Source organism: Brienomyrus brachyistius, chromosome 5, assembly GCF_023856365.1.
Source record: "Brienomyrus brachyistius isolate T26 chromosome 5, BBRACH_0.4, whole genome shotgun sequence".
NCBI classification, from domain to species: domain Eukaryota; kingdom Metazoa; phylum Chordata; class Actinopteri; order Osteoglossiformes; family Mormyridae; genus Brienomyrus; species Brienomyrus brachyistius.
Window position 1 is genome coordinate 4,938,983 of NC_064537.1, and position 25,144 is coordinate 4,964,126.

At 46.9% G+C, this 25,144-nt stretch overlaps 1 long non-coding RNA gene across 1 annotated transcript; it reads right to left on the reverse strand.

The window, feature by feature from the left end:
* Positions 1–23,159: 23,159 nt before the first annotated feature.
* On the reverse strand, positions 23,160–24,803 carry LOC125742470 (uncharacterized). Its single transcript, XR_007398116.1, has 3 exons — positions 24,699–24,803; positions 24,410–24,471; positions 23,160–23,508 (listed from the first exon to the last, which is right to left on the reverse strand). It is a non-coding gene; the product is annotated as an uncharacterized LOC125742470 (long non-coding RNA).
* Between the last annotated feature and the right edge of the window lie 341 nt (positions 24,804–25,144).

Consider the following 25,144-nt stretch of genomic DNA (forward strand, 5'->3'; position numbering starts at 1 on the left):
AGCCCACGCAAGGACGAGTGGGTGGTGGGGGGAGGGGGGGGCGCAGGTGGAACAAGGGATTCGGCGGAAGTGAAGAACGAAGCAGAGAGGAGGAACAGAGAAGGAGATTGAGTCCTTTGAGCATAGATTACGACGCAGATGAGATTGAGGGAAAAAGGGTGACACTTCTAGTCGGGATGGAGAGAACATCGCAATAAAATGGTGCAGAGGAGGGAAGGAGAGCGAGGGAGAGAGGAGGAAGAAGCGGAAGGGAGTAGGGGAGGATTTGAAGGACGCAAAGAAAGCCGGGTGCATGGATCACAGTGAGAAGCCAACACATGTATTGATGAAATTCATATCCTGCAAGTAGGACAGCTGAAGTTGTAGAAATGTCTTAGTATAAACTTAGTATTTATTAATAACTGTGAGGAAAGTAATGAGTCACCTGCTCACTGTGCTCAAAATATCAATCACATCTGCCCCAAGAAATAATTTTAAGCACCATTACGCAATGACGTTGATTCAGTTCACCGTGTTCCTTACACCTACAGAAGAACTCACATTGGATGTAGCAATTGGATTAAAGGAAGGCAGTGATTGGCTTATGTTGCTGCTGGAGGCGGGCCACACCGCCAGGGCAGGTGCAAGAGGGTCCATACAGGGTCGAACTGCAGGGCATCCCACAGAAGTGGGTCTGGTCAGAATTTGTCTCCCCTTATTGCGGAACTAAGCAGTTAGATCCCGGTGGGATTTGGGGTTGTGTCCCAGCTGGTGAGGGAAGGCGCGGTTCAGCCTGTTTGTTTCGGCGTGAGAATGTCATCCTCGCAGAAGGTCATCACAGCAAACTTCAGCAGGGCTGTTATTCGGCTCAGCTGTCCAATCAGTGATGACCCCTGCCCCCAACGTTCACCATCAGGTGAGATTAAAAGGTGTGGATAAGTTATCCTCGTCTCACCGGGTTGCTGCTTCTGCTCCATATGCAGGGCAGGGTTTATTGATTCTGGGGCCCTACTTAAAGAAGAGGTCCCTTTGGGGCCCCTAACCCTCCCACTCAGTGTAGTGAATGCTTGTGGACACCAGGGGGCCCTCAAACCTCAGGGGCCGACTGAGTGGTGGTAAACAGTACCAGCATCCACGTAACATGAATCTGTTTCACAGTGTTTTAAGGACGGTGCCAATCTTCGCCTTGATTATAAAGTGGGGAGAACGCAGACACACAGAGACACGCATGTTTGCGAAACAACGCCGGCTGTAGATTCCCTCCCTAAGCTAAGAGGGTCCTCTGCTCTGTCTGACTGCTGTGGATGGCTCACTCTGGTCTGACCTCTGCCCTGCCGTCCGTGACCGAACTGACAGAACGTGGCTGCTTTGCCTCGACCGCTGCGGTCTCACCGCACCACTCGGACCCGTGAGGCTCGCCGGGGGTGAGATGACGGAGATTTTGAAATTTCACAGCGGTCTTTCTCAGCTGCTCTCGCAAACGAAGGAGGCGTTCTGTCAAGTTGGTGTTCCTGCCAAGAAGCCAATGGTTCTGACGGCTTCCTGGTGACTGTCTGCGTACAGTTCGTGACCCAGAGCTCACGGCAAACAGAGGAGTGTGGATCGTGTCCTATTCCTGTGCTGATACCAGCCACCAGCCATCCTCCAGGATGTATCTGTCAGAAATAGACGTTTGTTTGGGTTTGTGAGCGGCAGATTTGCCCTGGAGTATCAGAGGTACTGTTAGTCGGCTGGGTGGATGGAGTTTAGCTTATCCTGTTGCCGGCCCAAAGCATCCATACTGCCCATCCAGGTCATTCCCTTCACAAACCACCCCCCTCAACAGCTTCTGAGAGCTTGGCTGTAATTGGGTGTAATTGAGCAGACGCCTCTGTCCGTACATAACACACTGAACTGATTACTCACCTTACTTCTCAGGTTAGGTTAAATACCCTGTCTGGAGATGAAACAGTGTCCTCCCCCATGGACTACCAGAATGACCCATCCTACCGATGTGAATGAGTGACAGAGGTTATTAGAAAAAAAAGCTATTTCTTAATTTGAGTCACAGACCCGATTTCAAGGACAGCTGATTTGAGTCACAAGCCTGATTTGAAGGACAGCTAATTTGAGTTACAAGCCTGATTTGAAGGACAGCTTATTTGAGTCACAAGCCTGATTTGAAGGACAGCTGATTTGAGTCACAAGCCTGATTTGAAGGACAGCTGATTTGAGTCACAAGCCTGATTTGAAGGACAGCTGATTTGAGTTACAAGCCTGATTTGAAGGACAGCTGATTTGAGTCACAGGACTGATTTGAAGGACAGCTGATTTGAGTCACAAACCGGATTTGAAGGACAGCTGATTTGAGTCACAGAACTGATTTGAAGGACAGCTGATTTGAGTCACAAACCAGATTTGAGGAGGATTGATTTGTTCCCTTTGGTCAGTGTCAGGAAGAACTGGCTATAGTCCCATTTCTGTAGGAAATTATACAACTACTAATACATATTGAGTATGTAGATAGAGGGAGTTCTATAAGTGGTATGTTTTCTATATAAAGGTGTACATTTGTCACTCACAGATCCGTATCACACTAATGCTCCAGCAGACATGTGCAGATATGGTGAAAACTTCAGAATTGTTAGCAGCTTCTGTTCACAGTGACCAAATAAGGGTGAAGCCAGCTTGGTGGTGGGGGGGGCACACACGTGAGGGGGGGTGGCAGGGCAGACGGTGGCAGTCAGCAGGAGACTCGGGGGAGTAGCTCAGCGGACGGCAGGGCGAGTCACGACATCACTTCCTGCTGTCTGCTGGACAGGACCATCCACACAGGGATGGAATAGTGCCTGAGTGCGTGTGTGTGTGTGTGTGTGTGTGTGTGTGCACAAAATTGTAAAAGACATTTTATATCAGTCCTTGAGTGTGTATGCTTTTATTCCTGTTTGTTTGTGTGTGCGTGTGTGGTGTAATTTCACCTCTGTGTGTGTGTGTGTGGTGTACCTTTATTCCTGTTTATATGTGTGTGTGCGTGTGTGTGTGTGTGGTGTAACTTCACCTCTGTGTGTGTCTGTGTGTGTGTGTGTGTGTGTGTGTGTGTGTGTGTGTGTGTGTGTGTGTGTGTGTGTGTGAGGTAAAGTTAAATCCACTCGGCATCTCTTTTGCTACATGCTTTTAATATAATTAGCTGTTTAACCTTCCATGCAGCTCCCTGTAAAGGATACTGCCGTAACCCTTACAATGGTTGAGACAGGAGGGGCCCAAGGCTAATGACCTGCCAGCCCCCCATCCAGGAAGTGGCGAGACAGGGGTGACAGCGGGAGGATGGGGGACATCTGGAAGGCTGTGACCCGTTGTCACCCCCCCTGCTGGCGACTGGATGCTACGGTGGTTCCTTCGGACAGCAACTTGGCATGACCTCTAGGACTTAATTTATTTAAAAATCCTCTTTACCTTCTGCCTCCTGCATATGCTGTGGTTGTGCATGATTGGTCAGGATTTCTGCTCATGGGCCGTGATGTCACCCCCGAGGGACGCATTTCCAGGAGTGACATCATTTTAGAACAGCAGCTGGTTTTACAGCTCTGGAAAAAATGAAGAGACCACTATATTTTTGAAGTGTCTTATTTTTAAAATCTGGTTTAACCCTGGTTCTGCTGGCAGAAGGCTACACTGGGCAGCAAGATCCTTCCATGTTCAAAGTTTCTAAGACAGCAGCACAGAAGGATACAGTGAAGCAGGAGAACAAGCAGAAACCAGCCACAAAGAGGGCAGAAGTGACTTTCTAATGGCAGAGATGACTGTTAACTCATCTCACAGTTTCTCATGAATGACATGAAGTGACCTTCAAAAGGAATGGGAAACAGTAAGTGTAGGTGTGCAGTGCACTCCTAAGATAGTTCATATCAGGCTACATATTATTCACAGACACACACCCGTAAATTTAGAATTGAGTGAAACAAAAATTGCGCCGTGCTCTCTTCATTTTGTCCCCAGCTGTGTATTTGCATCGGTGGACAGGTTGTGTGTTTCGAGGGGTGATCTGAATGAACCCGGTTTGTGGCTTGTTCAGGAACACAGTGCTGGCTGCATGTGCCCACGCCTGGTTCTCCCCTTACATGCCGTGAGCCCAGCTCAGGGACCGTTTGTTGTCCTACTTTGTATTTTTTCCCAGTTACCTGCTTCAGACTGAGTTTCACTTGCTGCAGCCTTAGTCCCAGTTTGAAGGATTTTTATAGACCTGCCAGCTTTGTAGCCCAGTTTCCAACCTCAGCCACAAGGTCGCAGCCCATTTGTTGCTCGTCTGTGACCAGTGGAGTTGAAACCATTCGGTGAGGGACCTCAGCTCGGAGTATCAGTGTCAGGAATACATCCCATGTTCTGTTTCTAGCTGGGTTTTCTTCAGAACATCCCAAAATTTTCCTGTTCTACTCAGGAAAAACAGGTGCCGATGAAGAAAAAATGTTTTCATCTAGTACCCAGACAAGCTCTGTTGGGATATGTGCAACCACTCTAGTAATTGTATATCTATGCCCCCCCATTCTGCATATTAGCCTATGCCTCCCATACACCAGTAAAGGTGACTAAGCTCAGATCCATTCCTCAGATCAGTGTTGAAAAAAATTGATTTTACAGGCTGTGTAAATGATGATTTTAGGAGCACCACACAGGGTCCCAGGGTCATGCACCTCCAACATTGTGTTTGCCAGGGTTCAAAGCCAAGGGAAGCTGGATTTATTTAGTAATTTAGTAACTGTGTCACCATTATGATATCAATCCATTTTGGACTGACACTCACATCGGAAGATATGGCACCATCTCATCCAGTTGTGAGATGTGAGTCACTGCGATTACTGGGCAGCTCCACCCATTCATCTTCCTACTGAGTATCCTGGTTATGTTCAGGAGGGACAGGGAGTCTATCCCACGCACACAGGATCAGCAGAGGAGTTACGCGGGACAGAGGGACATAGATCAGCAGAGGAGTTACGCGGGACAGAGGGACATAGATCAGCAGAGGAGTTATGTGGGACAGAGGGACATAGATCAGCAGAGGAGTTATGCAGGACAGAGGGACATAGATCAGCAGAGGAGTTATGCGGGACAGAGGGACATAGATCAGCAGAGGAGTTATGTGGGACAGAGGGACATAGATCAGCAGAGGAGTTATGCAGGACAGAGGGACATAGATCAGCAGAGGAGTTATGCGGGACAGAGGGACATAGATCAGCAGAGGAGTTATGCGGGACAGAGGGACATAGATCAGCAGAGGAGTTATGCGGGACAGAGGGACATAGATCAGCAGAGGAGTTATGCGGGACAGAGGGACATAGATCAGCAGAGGAATTAAGCGGGACAGAGGGACATAGATCAGCAGAGGAGTTATGTGAGACAGAGGGACATAGATCAGCAGAGGAGTTATGCGGGACAGAGGGACATAGATCAGCAGAGGAGTTATGCGGGACAGAGGGACATAGATCAGCAGAGGAGTTATGCGGGACAGAGGGACATAGATCAGCAGAGGAGTTATGCGGGACAGAGGGACATAGATCAGCAGAGGAGTTATGCGGGACAGAGGGACATAGATCAGCAGAGGAGTTATGCGGGACAGAGGGACATAGATCAGCAGAGGAGTTATGCGGGACAGAGGGTTATAGTTGCACCAGGGGCATCGGAAATAGGGAGACGGGGGAGGGGTGTGTCCCCCCAATACTGGCAGATTTCACCCTCTCTTCTTCCCAAAAAATAAACATGAACAGAAATCTATTTAGGGCTGAACGATACTGAAAAAAAAATCAAATTGAAATATTTTCAGGTTTCGCTATAACTGTTCATAACTGCACCTTTTGCTGTCATGATTTGATAAGATTAATTAATAACATGTTCCTTATCTGTCGTTGTGAATCCACACATTACTGAGGCCAATTCGCTCCACATACAGAGTGGCATGAGGGCAAAGACTACACTCTCTTATATCAGAGAAAATCATTTTATCATATGGGTCAGTTTATTTTTATTGGTTAAGTTATGATTAGATGTGAAAAAGCACATTAAACAGTGTTAGTCTTATTTTAAATGATGAAATCTTTCCAGCTGAAACACTAGCTGAAGTAGGGTTTGAGGTTTCACAACCTAAATATGCTCGGCCTGGTGGCCAATCCTCACTGATTGCACATTGCATCAGTAAGAGCCGAGTGTGAAGGTTGAATTAACAGAGCAATAGTACAGCTGTACATACAATATTGCAATCCAGACAACACAAAGGGAGATGTATCAGAGTACATAAGAGGATAAATTGATGGTGCACGTCTCGCTGGTGCATCTGTGACCAGGACAGGAAGTCTTTGTGTTGTACCGAGAGCCACGGTATCCAGGGTAATATCGGCGTACAGTCGTGAAGGATGGATCACATCCAGCAGTAGTAACTGTGGACACAAGAGGAAGCCGTCTGAAAGGGTTGTTCCAAGTACTAACCTGGATTGTACCCAATAAACATTAAACCGCAGCTGCCTAACTCACTGTAGAATTACACGCACACCTTGACTCTCTTGTTCCCATCAACCCGTTCATCGGAACCTCCACAGGGTCAACATTCATGGTCGGGGCTCTATAGCCAAACCTTTGGTGGCTCGAGACACTGCCAAACATGGGTTTCAATGGTACCAGCAGTGCAAATATTGGGCTGTGGACAATGCGAAACATGTATTGTTCTCTGATGAGTCCACCGTCACAGTCTTCCCCACATCTGGTAGAGTTATGGTGTAGAGAAACCCCAAACGGGTAGATGAGTCATGGTTTAGGCTGCAGTATCATGGCATTCTCTAGGTACACTGATTGTTCTAGATGGGCACGTCACAGCGAAGGACTACTGATGCATTCTGGAGAACCATGTTCACCTGTTGGTTCAAACATTGTACCCTGAAGGTGCTGTGGTGTATCAGGATGATAATGCACCGATACACACAGTGAGACTGGTGACAGAGAGGTTTGATGAAAGTGAAGCTGAACATCTCCCGTGACTTGCACAGCCACCAGATCTGAATATTATTGAGCCACTTTGGGGTGTTTCAGAGGATCGAGTCAGAAGACGTTTCCCCTCCACCGGCATCACATAGTGACCTGACCAATGTTCTGCAAGAGGAACGGCTCAGAATCTCTCTGGCCACCGTGCAGGACTGGAATCTTCATTCCAAAGACGAACTGATGCTGTATTGGTTAAAATCATAACAATCACACGAATACCACCCCAATTAACTTTATAATGAACTGGGCTCGTATTTCATTAACGGGCTTGCAGTAGCTGCGTCGCCTGAAGGTGATATTAATCCCAAAGCCCCCACCCCCAGGGTGTAAAATACCATCTATATCCTTGTCATATAGATGTGTGTCTAAATACAAATAATCACACATCCAGCAGGAGCAGAAGGACACAATTTACTCAGTGGGACAAATCTGGAACATGGCGAATTACGGCCGGGCCCTCAAATCGCATCAGAAACTGCTGAACCGAGATAGAAATGAGAATGGGGGGTGGGCACGGGGGAGGGGGGGGGCTCCTGCTTCTGCTGGCTCATATTTATTTGCTTATTCTTTTAATGGGATCCATATAGAAAATGTCCCCCTTTCTAAATCCCAAACGTCAAACTAAATCCTGAAGTTTGGCATCCCCATTGTTTCCTGTAACACCAGGCAACCAGCCAGCAAACGTGCCCCCCCCCCCCCCCCCCCCCCCACACACCGTTTCTTTTGGTAAACAAATGAGGCACCCCTGGTCCGCGAACCCCGGAACCGCGAGTGACGCACAGCGATCAGCCGACTTGCCTTTAATCTCACAGAAGTTCCGCTTCGGGCAGCTTCGACACTCCGGACGAGAATCCCTGCCAAGCCAGTAACTGAAATCAAAATAGGAATTATTTCTACTACTGCAGGTTTATTGATTTTACGCCCTAGAGGGACAGATCTGCATCATTATAAGCCGTCAGAGGAAAAGCTAAACTACAAGATATATGCTTTCAATACCTCCGCTGAAAATGTATCTCCTGCCTCTCCCATTATATGACATTTGTGAGAGCTGCTGTAATTCCCTGTCTATACAGATATACATTATTATGTGACAGATATTTAAAGGCATTAATTATATTTATTATTCTTTCCAAACTCTTAGCAAAGAAAAGTTTCGCAGAAAATAATGTGAACCTGAAACAATGGCTGCAGACGGTGTCACCAGAGGCATAGTGTCCCACAATGCACCTGTCCCTCTGGGAATGTTAATAGTAGTTATGGACCATTGCCGGGCATCAAGTATGATGTCATAGAGAAGGCGTCCTTAACACAAATACCCAGTGTTTTCTGTTACATACTGTGCTGTAGCAGGGTAAGAGGTGGCATTATCGCTATGGTGAGGGGATGTGCCGCTAGATGTGCATCTAGGCAATAACACCTAGATGTGTTAATGCAGGAGGTTTAACGCTTCCAGCGACCTTGGCAGCCAGCGGGTGAGTAATCAGCTCCGGGTGTCACAGGGGGACAGGCGCCGGCGCGCAACCAAGCAGACAACCAACGGAAAACCCAAATCGAACACCTTCCTGTGAAGCCTACATTACACGGCTCTCCGTGTCCCCGAAAATAAAAGACCTTCGATTTTAACGGGGAACATAATTGCGGCAGAGAAAACCATGATTAAAATGGGGTAATGTACCATCCGCTGCTGGAAATGTGCATCTCCCTGTCAGCACATCCCAAAAACACGCAGGAAGCAGCCGCCCCTTAGGACGCTGTCACCGCTCTTGGGTGTTTGTTTTTTTGAGTGACGCTGGCAGCCCTGTGAAGGGGGGGGGGGGGGGGGGGGGGGGGCGGTGACCGGGAGACGTGCGTGTTCATTTCAGCATACTGATGAGCCGCCGAATCAGCTCAGCGATACAAAAGGCACAGACCCTTGACACATACAGCATATGTTCATACAGCACTTACATATTACCGTCTTCAGTGAAACATTTCTTGGTCCTGGGTCACTGAATATTATAATAATCTGTCCAGACAGAAAGCTTGACATGGCCATTTGCACACATCATTCTGAGAATCTGATAACCCCTCAGCCCGCTCATCAACCTTGAGCTCTGCTTAGAACAGGTTTAGGTGGAGTTAATGAAACCCTGGGACCTTATTTCCATAATGGCATCTTAAATACGATGTCCATTTGATGACATTATAATAATCGAAAGCGATATTTCAAACAAAGGATGGATTTGCAGCATTTTACCAAGAGGAAAGTGCAGGTCTCATGAATTTCCCGTCTTTGTTACGATTGATGAATTCTGGTGGAATTATTGCGCTTTTCTCTTCCTAAATATTAGCATAAAAAATACTTGAATGCAAATGGATGCAATACGCTAAGGTTAAGCTGCAGGACTTCCCTGTTAATAGCCACGCATTTTTAAATGCAGCTGCTCATCACAGCTTCCCGTTTTGATACTACTCGGCTGACATCGCCCTCTCCAGCTTTGGGGCATGCCTACACCTGCAGCCTGCCAGGCACAGCATCTAACAGCAATACTGAATACTGAAAATGAATTACAAAATGAATTACAATTTCTCCACTTGACTTGATGCCATCTTACTTTTCATCTGCCAGTTAAACAGCTAAGATAAATATAGTTCTCTGTGTTTGGTGTCTCTCGCAGGGGGGAGTTACTCTTTGGGCAGTTACTCTTAATTGGCCAGCCACACCTCTGGGTGGGGGGGGCAGGGGGGCATAAAGGTTACCCCCTGTCCCCCGACCAGCACCTTTTGGAGGGTTTATCACATACTGATTTTTTTCCGTTAACCTTTTGCTTACAGTGATGTCTGGCTTATGTTGAAATTTCACTTCATTTTCCAATAAACACCATTAGTTGAGCCTAATCCATGTGAGGTCCAGGAACGTAGGAACTAAGCAGATCGGGGGGGCAATAATTAATTTAACTTAATCCCCTCCCGAAATAATAATACACCTTTAAAATTATTAAGCGGTGCCCACCCCCTAATATCTCAAACTATGCCATTAGTGGTCTCCCTTTCCATGTTGCATTGTGCTGACTCAGGCTTGCAAAGGCTGTAACATGGCATCTAACAGGTTAAAGACTCTGCGTCAGAGAATAGGGCAACAAACTAAGAACTTTATTAACAGGTTTCCAGGAAAGACAGGCACAAAAAGCACAGTTAGACAGATGGGTCACAGCTCACACTGCACACATGCTCTTCAGCAGGGAAGCCTGTGAGTGTTGAATGCTTCCTGGGCTGGGGGCTCAGGCTGGGGGCTCAGGATGACAGGTATGCAGCCAAGGTGACTGATCAGCAGAGCAAAGCATCGGAGCACATCTCTGCCTGTGGCAGGTAACTCATGAAATTGATTCTGGGCTGCCTGTGACAGTACATATATTTTAATGAAGTATAATTAATTAACGACCCATTAATTTTGTCTCTAAGAGTATTTGCCCAATTAAATGTGTGGCTCTGGGGTGCTGGATTGCAGGTTATTTTCTTATTAAATTAATGTTGTATGTTTACGTACCATAATATTATAAATAGTATAAATTCAATTATTTCGTATTTGAGACGACAGGGCTTAGTAATAACCGCATTTTCCTTGGCACTGGCTTCAAGTGTGGGTGGCTCAGTGATTCAGAAGGTTGTGGCTTCAAGTCCCATGGTCAGCAGGATGTTGTTTTCGTTTGGCCCCTGATCAAGGCCCTATTTGCTCCAGACTGATTCCACATTCTTGGCCATACGCCACTTTGGATAAAACCACCCGTCATGTAAATGAGTAAATTACCGTCACAAATTTTAATTTCAACTGCATTTCCATTAAATACTGAGCTGCAGTGAATGCTGGACGCGCATTAACAATTGACAAGATGCTGGGTATTAAATTGTCGATCAAACATTCCACAAACTTTGCACACATTGTCAACACGAGTTATTGGTGACCACAAGCAACTGGAAAGGTGCTTCAGTTGTCTGTGATCACTCTGCAAAAAAATTATTAAATACTTGACGGATGTACACATGCCAGCAAGTGCGACAAACAGGTTGTGTATTTAAAAAACAGTACAGATTTGGAAGTATTGACATAATACTAATCTAGTTTAGAGTACGTGAATTCACAGGAAAATGAGCTCAGCCCCTTGAGGTCTTTCTTTATCTAAGGTGACATTTAGGAGCTCCTTGCTGAAATGGAAGATGCATTTATTGAAATAAAGCATCTCTGAAATGCTGAGATGATGTCACTCAGAAATTTCAACGGTTAGGGATCGTCAACCCTTAACCCTTAGCAGCTCCGGCAGCAATACAACTATAAGCCGTTTGTAAGTCTTTTTTTTACATTTTAATTGTTTTTGTCTATTACAGTATTTACAGCTTCACTGGATAAATATACTGAAATCCTAATCCGTCCCCAAAGTTGTTCAACAATGATTCACCCCGTGTTGATTCAAAAGATTTACGATAATGTTTCAAGTTTCAAGTGTCATTTGTCATATTTACAAACATACATGGTTTGTGCTGAAAATGGAACCACGTAAATCAGAGGAAAATAATATGAAAAACAAAAAATAGACAATAAAATCACTGTATTCGCCTAAAGCAGTGATCGGTAAGATATATTGCAAAAGGTGACGAACCGCCTTAGGTGTGTGAAGTGGCTTGTTTGTTATTGCAAGTCCTTGTTTGATGTTTCAGGCTAAACGTGTTTCTGCTGATTCAAGTCAAGATTTGAGTAACTGGGGCCACCAGCTTGTACACGCCACACGGCAGAAGGCAGGACCGCGGAGCAGCCGAAGGGTTATTCACGCGCGTGCGAGTCACAGCCGGACGTGAGGGAGGGGGGGAGGCAGAGCCGTCCAATTCACAGAATGCTCTGTCCAGCAGGACAGCCAATATCTGTTCGTCATTACTCACATCTACTCCATAATCGTATAGTTCGCTTAATTTAGATAACTACCTTCATAGGAAGCAAATAATGTTGACTAGCTCATAAATACAGTTCGTGTCAAGGTCTGAGGTATATTAGGTGGTAAGTTAACATTCTGTATTTGTATGCGATATGTTGAATGCAGAAGAAACAGGCAGGAAGGCTGTGTCAGAGCATCTCTGAAACGGCAAAGCGTACGGGGCGCTCACCGTCAGCCATGGTGAGTAGCTGCTTAGAGAGGTTGGAGGAGAGAAAAGCCAGACATCGGCGTCAAGGTGTTAGCTGACCAGGATTCATCGACGCGGGATGTGAATGAAGGTTATCCTGCCCAGTACAAAGTTACAGAAGGACTACTGTGGCGGGTAATTGCAGCGACGGTCACAGGAGTGACGTATCACGACACATTACTGTGTATGGGGCCGTGTATCTGCAGGCCAGTCAGAGTGCCCATGCTGACCTCTGTGCTCCATCAAAAGCGCCTACAACAGACACAAAAGCAACAGAGAGAGACAATGGAAGGAGATCACCTAGTCTGACGAATCTCATTTTCTGTTGCATGATGTACACAGCCGTTTACGTGTTAATCTGTGGGATGCATTGGACCCAGAAGACCGATCCGCAGCTATGCAGCCCCGATGTGCAGCCGGGCTTGAAATTAAATTATAATCATATCACTTTCTTTATAAGTCATTCAGTTTTTGCTATCCAGGCAATATCTGAAGACAGTCTCAGGTATCGAAACAGAACACATAGTTCCTTATTAGTGACCAAGAGAGTTTTACAATGTTTTTTGTAGGCCTTCAGGAACACAAACCTGCATGTTTCTGCCAGGTCATTGTGATGTTGAATTTCTACTACAGCCAATCAGTAACATCTCTGAATCATCTACAGGATTATATTTAAAATCGTCTGGCAAATGATTCTGTCGCACTAGAATCAAGACAGGTTCTTTGTTCTCTGTGTCTTTCTGTTTGGATCTCTCAGGAAAGGTGATGTCATTTCTTCTGATTGATAGGTGCGGGGGGGGAGTTATGTTTTTTATGGTAAAAGTCTGATCACAGCTGAAGTTGCTGGCTGGTACGGAGGATGAACAAAATCAGCCATGCGGTAGGACTGCTGTCCTGAAATGCCACTTGGTTCTCTAGAATCCCTCCTAAAACTTTAGCAGAACCCTTAACCACCACCTTAACCACAGTACTGCCTGTGACACCCCACCCATTGCCCAATTTCTCATCTCTGTGTTGCTGCTCACCCAACATACTCTACCACTATGACCAAGCATGGATGCTCCAGGCTCCCATCCTCACTGATGGCCCCCTACTGGTGAGGAGTGACCATTGCAGAAGCTCACTGACAGCTGGTAGCCATACTTAAGCTGACAGCTGGCGAGGCAGATAAGCAAGCTTCTACCAGCAATTATGTTCACTTGGAAGTAGTATTTAAACCTACATGGAACTTTATTCTTAGTAAGTCACTGTTTGCTCCGCCAGTCACTTAGCTCATCCTGTTATCAGGACTCAGCAGCACCAGACTGGATGACAGTCTTTGTGTAGATCCTTCTTATTGACTAAAGCACCCTGTTGCAGTTGTGGGTCTTGGTCGGGGCCATCAAGCAGTCATTGTATGGTTACTCACTTGGGTAATTCAAAGCAGCTCCCATAAAACATTAAAGGTTTTTAACTCAGCGGGGCTCCAGGTTTAAAAAGGCACTTGTCGCCAAGTTCGAGGATTGGGGAGAGGTGGGGAGGGTAAGTAATGCTCTCCCCGCCTGCAAGAAATGTGTAGGAATGCTAGTTTAAACTGTAGCATCACGACGTCGGGACCACCCGACCGAAACTGGGAATATCATGACCAGCTTGAGCAAGACATCTGCAATCGCCCACCTTCCAGAGCTGTTTTGAGCACCTTGATGCTGCTGGTGTCTCGCAGTGAGATCCTGCCAGGGAGAAACGCTAAGGAGGAGGTTCAAAGGAGCATGTTCTCCGTGTCCTCCATGAGTCCGGGCTCTGCAATAGAGGTGCGAGATATCTGGAGCTGACCAAACTGGTACCAAAAAAGACGCATCATATTACACGCTGTGTACTTTTCTGATGTTCATTAAGAGAAAATAAATGGGTTAAGCTGAGCAGACTTTGCATAATTGATATTAATTAGCAGGAGATAAATGTCTGTCCCTAGGAATGCCACCGCGTTATGCCTGGCGGAGCCTGAGGAGATATTTGGGCACCGATGAGCAGCTGGTGATGCTCTTTCCAGTCCTCAGAAGCTATGGAGGAACGGGGGCTGAAAACTGCTGGGGTCTGGACTTACACCAGCTTTTCTCCACCCCCAGAGCCTGCCTTCAGGTCCGGCCAGCTGCATCGTTGAGGTCTGAATCACGGCCAAAGAGCTCGGTTGAAATGCCGGCCATCGGGCCATGAACGTCTCTTATTATGAAGGGCTCACAAGGATGCCGGCCAACCCTGACCTCTGAACGTTCGGATGCTTCACGAGGGGTTAAGGTAGCATGCGGGTAGAGGAGCTTAATCTCCAGGGCGACAGCGCATGACTCCGATCACTACGTGCCCCAGTATTGAAGGGCTCCCCTTGTATTGGAAGAACAATGATTATCAAGCCAGCCATCTGCTTTGCCTCCTGACCAATCAGAAATAAACACATTTCACTCCATAGCACAGCTGTGGTCTCTAGGAATAGGAAAGACCCCAAAAGCCATGGTGGGTGGGATTTTAGACTATCAATCTTTTTTGTAACCAATGGGAATTAGGCAAAACCACAGAATAATTGATGGAACATGTCAGATCATTATGTCTCAGGCTTTTACGATGCCACGTGCAGGGTGATTACATAGCCTGGTTTGTAATGAAGCAGCTTAGGTTTATTGGCTGTAATTGCGATAGCAGAGGTCCTTCCGGAAAGGGAGCCTAGGAGTTTGTAGTGATTAGCATAGATCATTAGCCACTCTGCTGCCTTCTGCACTCCAGCTCACATTCTAGGAATAAAAGGCTGAAGTTATGGACGTATGAAACGCTCGACCCTCAGCAGGGCAAACAGACATAAAACGTAACGCTATTCATTCTTTATACGAATCTTTGTGATCAGAAGGTCGTCAGTTCTAACCCCAGGGTTGGCAGAGTGATGTCACCATTGGGTCCCTGAGCGAGGCCCTTAACCCGCAGTTGCTCCAGGGGCCGCCTGACTCCGCTTTTGCTTTGGATAAAAGGATCTACTAAATAAATAAAATGCAAACAATCTAGTGATATCTCTCCCACAACGGCCAAAACACAAGCTCGAAGCAATAATTTGGGTTTTTACCCTTTCAGAAAATGGTAATTAACTGTATTTACCATTTCAAAGGTTACATTTCAAATGGATTTTAAAATTCAGCGGATGACGCTGAATTAGCACACAGGTGCATCTATGCAGACATGTACAGACATTAGCGGCTTCTTATAAAATATCTGGGTGGACTTTCAAGCTTTTTCGTTTCGTTTTTCGTTTTTTTTTTCATTATTGACCAAAATCCCCAAACTGAATAATGCTGGCCGATGCGGAGCAGTGAGGTCAGTCTGTTCGTACACAGACACGCGCATGTCTGTGGTCAGTCTGTCCGTACACAGACACGCGCATGTCTGTGGTCAGTCTGTCCGTACACAGACATGTGCATGTTTGCGGTCAGCCTGTGTGTTTTGGTAACTCTACCTCACCTCAGCATGTTTTTGGGCTGCGGGGGGGGGGGGGGGGGGGGGGGAGTGGAACACCTGGAGTAAAACATACGACAACACAGAGAGACCATGCAACCTCCACACACGGAGCCATAGCAAAGACTCAAAACCTGGTCCCAGTGGTCTGAGGCAACAGTGCTAATCCCCAGAGGTGGAGACTTCAGGTGCAGAGCGTATAAAACCAGGCTAAGACTCTGTTTCACCAACCAGTATTGAGTGTTGGTTGAAACAAAATCTTGGTCTGGATTTGTACTCTCTGGGCCTGAAATGCACCAACATGCCACACCGTTTTGAGTTAAAATAACTCTCAGAATTCCCCAGGGTAATCTCCTCTGGTCCAGAGACACAGCAGAACCTTCTCCGAACATGGAGGTGGGCTGGATTACCTAAAGGCCCCAGCAGAAATGTGACGTCCCATTATCTACCTGCTGACTGAGCTCCTCTTCAGTCCAAAGAAGGCAGGAAAAGGAAGAGAGGATTGGCAGAAGGGAGAGAGACTGTTTAAGCAAGTGTGTATATTAAATCCAGTGGGATATGTGTTATTTCTAAGGTGAAATGCTTTCTTTTTCTCAAGCACCTCACTTGCAAAACCTCTTTGGTGTCTACAAAAGATACTTGAACTTAAATAGAGTGAAGAAGAATCAGAGACAAAAGGGAGCGGAAGAGAGACTGAGAGCGAGAGCGAGGGAGGTGTGATACCCTTCAGCAGAAGGACTTGCCGCATAAAAAGAGAGGTTCATGCGTGAACGGACACACCTCTGTGGCTCACAGACAGGACCCCGATGCAGCACTGACAGGTCTATCAATAAGCCCTTTGTGGGAGGAGCCTCGGCTCACTGTGGGGGAGGGGTGTTGTGGGAGGAGCTTCAGCTCATTGTGGGGGAGGGACGTTGTGGGAGGGGATACAGGTCACTATGGGGAAGGGGTGTTGTGGGAGGAGACTCATCTCACTGTGGGGGAGGGGTGTTGTGGGAGGAGCTTCAGCTCATTGTGGGAGAGGGACGTTGTGGGAGGAGCCGCGGCTCACTGTGGGGGAGGGGTGTTGTGGGAGGAGCCTCCTCTCACTGTGGGGGAGGGGTGTTGTGGGAGGAGCCTCAGCTCACTGTAGGAAGGGGTGTTGTGGAAGGAGCCTCCTCTCACTGTGGGGGAGGGGTGTTGTGGGAGGAGCCTCAGCTCACTGTAGGAGAGGGGTGTTGTGGAAGGAGCCTCCTCTCACTGTGGGGGAGGGGTGTTGGTGGAGGAGCCTCGTCTCACTGTGGGGGAGGGGTGTTGTGGGAGGAGCCTCAGCTCACTGTAGGAGAGGGGTGTTGTGGAAGGAGCCTCCTCTCACTGTGGGGGAGGGGTGTTGTGGGAGGAGCCTCCTCTCACTGTGGGGGAGGGGTGTTGGTGGAGGAGCCTCGTCTCACTGTGGGGGAGGGGTGTTGTGGGAGGAGCCTCAGCTCACTGTAGGAGAGGGGTGTTATGGGAGGAGCCTCCTCTCACTGTGGGGGAGGGGTATTGTGGGAGGAGCCTCAGCTCACTGTGGGAGAGGGGTGTTGACCTCCTGGTTCATCAAACTCTGTCAAGCAGGGTCCATAATATGGCCTCTCCAGCGCCCCCTTGTGTGCTAGTTCTAAGGAGACAAGGCGCACTGCCAGTTCTCTTCCCTGCATCTCCCAGGTCTAAGATAATTACCACCCTGTGAGGGCAGCTCTTGTTCTCACTAATTTTGGATGACCCGTCGGTTTGTTTCTCCACCGGAATGTGAGGGGCGGAACATTAAGCTGTGTGCGCGGGTTGAGCTGACACCTCCAGTACTGAACACCATGCTGGGTGCTCCTGCTAATGCCTTGAGTGGGAGGAGAGCAGTGGAGGGGCAAGGAAAATGAAGAAGTGGAAGAACCCATCATTAGAGCATATTAACATCCATGGGGAACCTGCCGAGCAGGGGAGTGGACCAAAGGTTTATAAGCGGCTGCTGTGGGGCTGCCGGGGGTGGCAAAGTGAAATTGGGAGGTGAGGTTCACCAGGGTGGGGGTACTGGTGCTGAAGCTTGTCTAGGGTGCTGCATGGACTAAGACCCCCGCGGAATGGAGCCCAGTAAAATGCGGTATTTTACCAATCAGAGTAAAGGTTAAATGGCAAAAAACTGACAGTTCCGTCAGTGCTTAGCAACATCTACCCACTGAAGTCCTGCATGTGTCAGCGTGGCCTGGTCTCCTTGGACACCCAGTACAGCCAGCTGTGAATCTCTTGAAGGGAAACACACAATTGATCACTGGCTAACAATGCGATAGCTCTCTGCCAGTGACGCTTTGAGAAATCTTGATTAACAGCAGCATTGCCAGCTGTCCCCCACCCGCAGGATTCACTGATTGGCTAATTTGTTATTTAATAGACGATTAAGAGTTCAACACACCTCTGAACTGTGAAGAACCTGAAATCCTGAATACACACAAAAGTCAAAAGATAAGGCGTAACATACTAACATACTAGTTGCTGTGGTTGGGTTATAGTCTGGTATAGTGGTTAAGGTGACAGGTCAAATCCCTGAAAGGACACTGCTGTTGCAACCAACATGCATTGAATTTCTCTGCTGTGAAAATTAGCATAAAAGCAGGAAGATGCCAGGATCTGAGTTTCCTCCATGGTTATATCGCTTCTGTCCAGCTAGGTCACTGTTCCTGAAATCAGTCCGGGCAGGGAGCTGGGAGGTAGCAAAAACATGGACCATCTGGAGGACAAGGACTCTGAGGCTCCCGGAGGACCAGGCTGAGAAACCCTGAGCTAGACAGCCTCTCCCAGTCACTCAAAATGATTGCAAAATCAAGGCACTCCATTCTGTCCCTAAAGTGATCATGAGATCAGCACCATCTGCAGACACAGGTGTGGAGCAGCTACTGGAGCAGCTAAAGAACTGGGCATGTCCGTCTTTTAATCCATGCCTCAGGCAACACAGAGCACCAGGCTGGGACACACCCTGGACTGGACGCCAGCCCATCACTGGCAGCTTATACTCACAACCATACACCATGGGCAATCATGCACCATGGGTAATCATGCACCATGGGCAATTTGGAGACACCAGTTAGCTTAACTGTCTTTATTATAGTTATTATAGTTTTGATTTTTTAAATTGTTTTTATTTTTATATTAGTATCAATTTTCATTTGAAATACAGTTTGATTTGCTTCATTTTTATTTTTATGATATCTTTCTATCTTTCCAGTTTAGTTTCAGTTGAAGTAATTTTTTTTGTAGGTGTAGAATGAAAGTTGTAGATTTATGTGACTGATCTTCAGAAAAACCTGCATGTATATGAAATGCTAATGTCCTGGACATGGGCAAATCAGGCATTATTAATGGTAATTAAAGATAAACAAATCATTACTTTAGCGAAATTGTATTTAAAAATCATAATGGAAAATATTTCACATTTATTTCTATTCTAGTTTGTTTAGAAAGAAATATTCATCATTTTTTATTTAGTTGTGGCGTTTAATTTTATTTTCATATTATATTTTAGTTTATAAAAACGTTTTCTAGTAGTTTTAGTTTTTGGCAACTATAATAATCCTGCTTCAGGCTGCAGAAAAAACCCCACAGGACATGCAAACTGTACACGCACAGAAGGGCGTGGGATTGGAACCCCCAACCGTGGTGTGAAGCAACAGCGCCCCCAACTGAGCCTCTGTGCCAACCAGTACCTCCCAGAGCTGCTTCTGCGGCCCTGACAAATACCAACGCTATGGCCCAGAGCTACAACCAATCGCATCCAAGTCAGCCACTACAGCGTCACGCTTGTCATGTTACCCAGAATGCCTCAGGACTGAGCAAGGACAGGGTGTGAGGGTTTGACAGGAAAGACGCAGGCGACAGCAACAACAACCGCAACAAAGAGACTTAATGCATGAAATAATGCGTAAAAATAGGGGGCAGGACCCCCCGAAACCGAACAAATATGAAACAAAAAACAGAAAGCAGGATGCTGAAAAGTTAACATAATCCATTCAGAATTCAGGTTAGAATCCTAAAAAGTTCCAGTTCTGATCGAATTTTCCCCATAAGAAATAACGGAGAACCAATTAGTTGGTTGCCCACCCCAAAAAATTACATCTAAATATGTTTTTTTTATATAATTTAAACACAAAATGGACAGGATAAACCAAGAGGAGCACAAGCTAAACACATCTAAGCACATTTATTAAAACAGTCATTTGTAAAGTAAGACAATAAATGTATCCAAACAATGTGTAAAGTTAAAAATAAAAGAATGACACCTTTTTCATAAACCCAGACACAGCGCCAACACCAGACGATGCCCTGTGGTCTGTGGTTTATTGTTATTCTTACTCTGTGTTCGTTAATTTGTTTGTAAATCGCAGACTTTTAGGTTGTAACATTTGTACAACTATTGGTAGCAATGGCTACCAAAATGATATAAAGTGCAGTGTATTACACGATATTTTCATTAAAAAAAGCACTATCGCCGATAAATGACGCTATGACAGCGAACGCGAGGCTGAGACCGAAGCGTCACCCTCTGTTTCCGCTGAGAGACGTGCGTGTGACTCATTTCCCCGCACGTACAGGTTATCTTAGGTCAGCGTTCACGGTTCATCTTTTAAGATTCAGACCGAGTTCTAGGTCATATTTTTTTTCGAACTGGTTGGTTCGACTTTTAAGAAATTCGAGTTCTAATGAGTTCGAGTACTGAGGTACCACTGCATTCCAGATGAGCCAATCGTTCCAAATAAGGCCACCTGGGATTCATTATCCACGGCAATTGTTAGCATGCGGCCAGTGATCAATAACCTCAGGAAGGGAGAAGGCCACCAAAGTGCAGGCCGGTGCGGTCGCCGTGACACCAGCACAGGATTATGGGGTGCATTCAGCTGCGATGTGTCCGGTCAAGTAGCTAGAGAAAGGAGAGAGTCCAGGCTGTTTTTATGCAGCAGGAAGAGCGGCTTCCAAACCAGGTGGAGGAAGCAAGAGCAGCCAGCCTCTGGTTCACATGGTATGAAATACCTCATGTGTCTGATGGCTCCCTGTACTACACACCGAAGAGATATTTATATTTACCTGTAAAACAGGCAGAGATACTGGACTTTCTTTCTGTGACATGAGTGATGTGTTCTGTGGAGTCTTACCTCACACATTCTTTTAATTAAATTATACAGTATTCATGGTATAGTATTGGTTGATTTCTATGCCTTAAAGTTCCATTGTCCCTCCCACCTCAAACATCATTGGCTGGTCCTTACATAATTATCTCATTCACTACTCCCCTATTTGAGACCTCACAGTAGAATTTGCCTAATGATGTCATTCACCATGCTCCTCCTCTGAACCTCATGGTATCATTGCCCCTCCCTCACCCCCCAAAAGATGCTGACATCACTCACGACTCCCCACCCCCCAGGTGTCATTGGCAGCCCCTTACCAAATGATGTCATTCACAACACACCTACTCCGAATCTCATGGTTTCATTGACTCCCTCCTTACCTACTGACGTTATTCACAACTTCTCGCTCCCCAACCCCCCTGGTTTCACTGGCAGCCCCTTCCCCAATGATGTCATTTACCACTCCCCCACCCTATATTTCCCAGTGTCATCGACTCCGCCCAATTAAATTATATCATTAGCCACTCCCCCATCCTATAGGTGCCTGTGTCATTGGCTCCGCCCAATCTGATGAGGTCATTCACCACTCTCTTTCCCATACTTCCCATACTAGTGTCTTTCTCCTTCTGCATGTTTCTTGCCCTTACCTACAAATATGGCACCTCCATATCCATCCATTCATTTTCTTTAATCGCTTGTCCTATTCAGGGTGGTCCGAGGTCCGGAGCCTATCCCAGAAACTACAGGCGCAAGGCAAGGAACACCCCAGGACGGGGCACCAATCCCTCACTGGGCACACTCACTCACCATTCACTCACTCACCATTCACTCACACACCATTCACTCACACATCAGTCACTCACTCACCATTCACTCACACACCATTCACTCACACACCATTGCCTCACACACCATTCACTCACACACCATTGCCTCACACACCATTGCCTCACACACCATTCACTCACACACCATTCACTCACACACCAGTCACTCACTCACCGTTCACTCACACACCATTCCCTCACTCACCATTCACTCACACACCATTCACTCACACACCAGTCACTCACTCACCATTCACTCACTCACCATTCACTCACACACCATTCACTCACACACCATTCACTCACACACCATTCACTCACACACCATTCACTCACACACCATTCACTCACACACCAGTCACTCACTCAACATTCACTCACTCACCATTCACTCGCACATGCACAGATATGGCACCTTTCACAGCATAATCAAGATGCAGGATCTTTCCTTCCAAGTATAGCATGGGGGAGTTTTGTGTTAAGCTTGTTGGGTCTGAGTTGCATTCGCAACTCACTTTATATGTTTATATATCTGGAAGTTAGGAATTCATGCCAAGCAAGTTTATCTCAAATACATTTGGTCATATGTGTGAGTTCTTCCACCCCTGCATTGACTGGTCTGCTTCAATGCACTAGAAGAAATTTAAGTGTTATACCCAAAACAGACCTTGCCTGATGCAGCAAAAGGTGTAAATTATTTTGCTAGTGGGGGGGGGGCATGTCAGGGGATATGGTAGCACTTTGAGATTAACACGACGTCTGGCTCTTCCTGTACCATGTGACCTGCACCATGTGACTTGTGGGAGGGGTGGCAGCTTAATGTCTGCCCTAACCCCACACCTTTCCTCTGTGAGAGACCCCATGGCTGCCCCCCCCCACCATTTGCAACAAGGATTGAACACCTATATTGGCAAAAGATGGAAAGAAGTAAAGAAAATACGCACCACGATGGGGGGGCGGGGGGGGGGGGGTTGGTGAGAAGAGCGAGTCATCACACCCCCCCCCCCACCCCACACTTCAAGCTGAGAGACCAGCTGACACGTCCTTTCATGCCTGCGACAGAAAATGAATCACTTTCTAAAAAGCCGCCAGGCTGGCAGTGCCGTGGCAGAGCGGCCCTCAAAGACGACCAGAACAGAACCCCTTTCTGAAAGGGGGAGCTGTCGAATGTCGGTGTGGGGCGGGTGGTGATATTTAGGGGGGCGCAGGGGAGAGAGAGAGAGAGAGAGAGAGAGAGAGAGAGAGAGAGAGAGAGCATCTCGCTAATTGTTGATATTTAAGCTCAGCCAGTGAGTCAGGGCAGCAGTAGCCAATGGTAAGAGTTAAGAGAAACTGGATTCAGTCCCGCCTCTGTGTCACACCAGGCCACACCCACCACGTGAATACACTGCCAGTCTTTTAAACTTTTATATTTCCTAGGACCCAGCCCCCCGGCCCTCCCCAGGAAGTTAGCAGATGGGAAAATGTATTAACATTTATACAGCTCTTACATTAACATCTTACTTATCAGATGCTTTTATCCAAAACAACATCCATGCATCTTTCTGAGAAGGCAGGGTCAGACTGTCCCTGGGGGTTAAGGGCCTGGTTTGAAGGCCTCTGCTGGGCTTGGGATTTGACCTTCAAATCAAAGGCACAGCATGCTAAGACACTGAGCCACACACCTCCCTCCAGATACATTTACCCAAAGCGACCTACAAGTGAGGCAATCCTTAGCAAGTAACAGGTTTTGATATTCAATTCTGCTATTGAACATAAAAACAAATCTGTAGACATGAAGGCTTACGCAGCGCCACTCGCTCCCTCCTTTTCAGCCTTGTGCCGCTGCCACTTCGCTTTCGTTCACGCTCACGTTCCCCTGCTCTGCCTTGTGACATTTTGACAAAATGCCTCCGTCTGAACGAGTCCGTCCACCCACTCATCCAGCAGCATGCATGTGATATCGAAGCCTATAAAAAGCACATCGGAAAAACCATGAGCGAGAGGCGGAAAGAAGAGGGGGAAAGAGGGAACAGGTGGATGAATCCTGAAGAGGAGGGAGAGGAAAATCTCAAGTCCATCTGCTCCCCTTCGTGATGCACCTGTACTGACTATGATGTGGAAGCTCATTGGCAAAGAGGGAAATATACTCTCATGCAGCAGGGGGCGCTGCGGTTAAAGATCCAAGCTTATAACCATAACAGGTCACAGGTTACTTACACTGATTAGCTTCAGGGGAAATGCTTATTATTGTCAAAAGAGTCTGAGCAACGGGGAATGAGCTGAACCATTTTTATTGGTAAGGAGCCAATTGATGCAACGCAAGTCAGCGTAGGCGCACCTAAATATACAGAGAGAACAAAGACAACTTCGCAGGCTTATATTAGCAGTGTGCAGTATCCATTAAGAGAGGCAACAGCAATAATGAGATTCGCCTTTCAGATGTGCCTAATTGGTTGGATCAGCCACCTGCTGGAACCCTAGGCAGCGGAGAGAGAGAGGCCCCTCCCCCAGGCCCCACGGAAGAGGCACGCCATTGTTTCGCCCTGCTCCGTCTCAATTATGGGGGACAGACGCACCAGAACGGGAGATCGTTGCAGCTGCAGTCTATTTTTATCCAGAAGGCCATCTTACACCCCCCCTGACAAACCTGTGCTGCTTAGCTAGTCTCACAATCACCACCCTCCTGCCCCCCATGGTGAAAGTGGTGCTCATTTAGAAAGTCTTCTTAGAAATTATATCCCCAAACTGGTGTCCTGCAAACTCATTTTCATGTGTGAATGTTTAACGAGACACAGGTATGTTGCCCACTGGGCCAATCTTCCCATCTCGTTACTTCTGGCACCTGGTGGAATCGAGCATAAGCCTCACCTTTGATGTCAGGTCCTACAGAATCAGGCAGAACCTCCTCTAATTGACTATCGCATTGGATCCTGATGGTTAAATCAGGAAAGGAGTTAAAACCCTTTCAAAATGCCTTTAAGAAAATTAACAGAAAAATGCAGTAAAAAAAACAGAAAATGATACAATTTGTTAAGCCAGTGACACACTGTAAGATGCAATTAAATTCTTATTATATCGTTAAAGAAAACATTTTCCTTTTCTTTGAGCTAAACAGCCGTGGGCAACACGGTAATCAGCGGCGAAGTCCGGCGGGAACCTGCATGCTTCCGTTTGTCTTTGCCTGAGGGGTCCTTCTTGGAGGTGCGCTGTCCGGATTTGCATCCCTCAAGGTCCTCGCCCCCACTCCGTGAGGTAATGAGCGCCTCTCGACACGTTCGCATGAAGTCTGCAGCCCTGTGCACGTTTATTCAAAATCAGCAGGGGGGGGCGGGAAGACAGACCAGAAGAACAGCAAACATATACATTTAAAATCGGAGATCGGCAGTGCAATGCTGGACTCCTGAGCGGCCCTGCTGAAATCCGTGATTGCAGCCAGCTGACCCTGTTTACCCTACAGCAGCCATAAGTCCAGTTTGGGCTCACTGGGTTTCATTAACGAAGGCGTCTACAGTTCCAGGCTTGGTGATCAGTCGCCATGGTAACACGAGATTGCCTAACCCTTCTGTCTACCTCCCACAAGCTTACTATATATATTTCCGTATA